The sequence below is a fragment of the Alligator sinensis genome, unplaced genomic scaffold, assembly GCF_000455745.1.
Source record: "Alligator sinensis unplaced genomic scaffold, ASM45574v1 scaffold647_2, whole genome shotgun sequence".
Taxonomy (NCBI): domain Eukaryota; kingdom Metazoa; phylum Chordata; order Crocodylia; family Alligatoridae; genus Alligator; species Alligator sinensis.
This window is the reverse complement of record NW_005841832.1, coordinates 2,327,422-2,330,280: the sequence shown is the minus strand read 5'-3', so window position 1 is coordinate 2,330,280 and position 2,859 is coordinate 2,327,422.

Here is a 2,859-nt window from a genome sequence, read left to right as displayed (position 1 = left end):
ACAGTATCATAAGCTGCTGATGAATCAATGAAGGCTGCTCCTGTGATCTCTTTGCACTGGTACCCAGCTTCAATATACATAGTGAGTGCCAGCACTTGGTCACAAGTGCTATATCCAGGGCAAAAGTCAGTCTGTTCAACTGGTATAACCTTTTAAAAGATGGAAGATGTGCAAGCCAGTAGCATTTTTTGAGAAGTTTATACATTGTACAAAGCAGGGATATAGGGAAGAAGTTTTTTGGGTCCGTGGTTGATTTTTCTGGATTTTGGAATAACAATGACCTTCACTTGTCACCATATCTTGGGAATTTTGCTTGTCGCCATTATGTTGGAGAAGGGTGGCCAAGCAACGGCATCCTTTTTCTTTTTGGCCAAGAAGAAGATGACAACCTTCTTGTAGTGTTCCCTGTTATGTGCTAAAGCACAAGAAATGTCATCAACTCAATGATCAAATGCTTGTAAAGAAATGATCAGGATTACAATGCCAAAGACCTTTTTCAGGGCCAAACTTATCACAATGCGAAACCATCACTATATTTGTGCCACTTAAACACAGAGGGCCTATCAAGGCCCAGGTGTGATTTCTTTGGATGACTCCAAACACTCCATAAAATTGATGTTCTGTTGCTTCAAGAAACCCACATAATTAACAATGAAAGAGTCTCGAAAATGAAGATCCTGGGATTTCTGCTAGTCGCAAACTAGCACCATCTCAAACACGGATTACCAACGTATGTGAAATCCAGCTTTAAAGATGTCACCACAACGAATCTGGAAAACAATACATCTATAGCCATCACCATTAAAATTCAGGATGTATCCATGTTAAATATATATATAAACCTCCAAATGCCACATGTATTCCAAGCATACTGCCTACCATTAACCATCCAGTGGCTTTCACCAACAATTTTAACAGCCGTCTCAAAACTTGGGGTTACACAGCTGACAACAACTGTGGAGAACAGGTCACTGACTGGGTAATAGGAGACAACCTGTTCCTTCTGTTTGATGCTAAAGATCGAAGCACCTTCCATTCCACACGATGGAGAAAAGATTCAAACCTTTATCTATGTTTTGTCACATGTGATAGCTCGGGTGAACCATTGCGTGCTTCAAGATCAAGCCACTAATATTAGACTAGGCCAAGAATGAATAAGTGCTTTTTTGGAAAAGTGTGTAACAGCAGGTAAAAATAACAGCTGATGTTTTGCCTTTTGATAACAATTGAGTTGTATGTAGTCAGCTAATTTTTTTAACCTGCTGTCATCCTAGGCCACTTTCAAGGGACTCAACTATGTTGTAGCAATGTGGCTAAAGCAGATCACAAAGCCTGTTACAGAGTGAACCTTTACTAGTGTTACAAGTGTCCTAGGCAGAATAGTTAAAGAAACAGAATATGGCAAGTAGCATCCCCAGATGATGAAGGAAAAAGATAAGAAGCCCTCTCTCCCAGAACTATACTTTTCACAAGGACACAGACCCCAGTGAATTCGCCTCTTCCAAATCCACAGGAAAACTGGTTCAGTCCAGTTTCTAAAGCCTCAATGAAACAAAAACATTTGAATAGAACCAATCAGAATATTTATTTAAATAACCAACATATAAATATTTGGTGTAAATGAGGAGGTGGAAATTTGGGGGACGGCTCCAGTAAATTCAAGAAAACCTGCTGCCAGTCTGCACTTTACCTTCCTTCTCCATCTCCCCCCTGCCAGTATAGGCGAGAATCTGTATTGCGTTATTGCGGGTAGCTAGCTAGATATGCATAAAATCTAGTGTTTATTCTGATGCTTTGGGCTGTAATCAATAAAAGACTGGGTTATAGACCTGTCTCTTGCCTCTTTATATGACTTGGGTGGTAGTAGTGCTTTACTTGCCAAAAAGGAATGGAGAATCACTGGGAAATATGCTTGTATCTTGATCTGGTGTACAACAAGGGTAATCAGTGGGGGAATTGTAACTGTCCTTGAATTCTGTATCTAAAAGAAGACTTAACTGTAAGTGAGTTATAGCAGGGGTTGGCAATTATTTGGGCTGGAGGGCCACTTAGTGGGGTTTGGTGAGCTGTTGTGGGCCAGATCAGCACCCTGGTACCAGGACCGCAGGGTGGTGACAGCATGGGACCAGGGCCTGGGGTAAAGCTGCAATTCGCTTCCTGCACACCCCTGCCTGTGGAACCAGTGTGCGTCACAGGTACTTAGAGCCAGGATCAGCTGTCCGTGTCCTGGGCCTCAGCCCCACGCTGTCATGGTCCTGCAATCCCGAGCCCGGCCCTGGCCCTGACCCCACCCAACTGTTCTGCTTCTGAATGCTGGGGCCCCATCCCATCTGCCCGGCTGAGCACACCCTGCCCAGGTGGGTCCTGCGCTCGTCTCCATGGAAACCCCACCTGCCCAGTGTGTTGCCTCTGGCAGTGGGTGTAGGGCAGAAGGGCCGGGGTGTCTGGGTAGCAGGGCCAGGGCTGGCAGTGGCAGAGACTGGCAACAGCAGCTGGAAGGGTATGCCTCTGCAGGGGCTGCCAGGTAGAGAGTCTGGTTGCCCTGCTGACTGAGCCCTACTGCTGCCTGGGGGCAGCAGGACCAGCCGCACATGCCATGGCCCCCGGCTGCTCTCTGTGCCTGGGCTGAGCTGGGCTGAGGGACCTGCCATGGGGAGGATAATTTTATTTGCCCACCCTGGGCTGTATTTTGTCCACCCCTGGGTTATAGTCTTGTATCTCAAAAGACTGAATGGTATCTGGTTTTCTGTAACATCTTCCTCCCTGCCTCCCACCCCGCTACCCTTCTAAGAACTGAATGAGAAACCTGGGAGAGGTTGTGACAGGATCATGTGTTCTTTGGTTTATACAGGTTCCTCC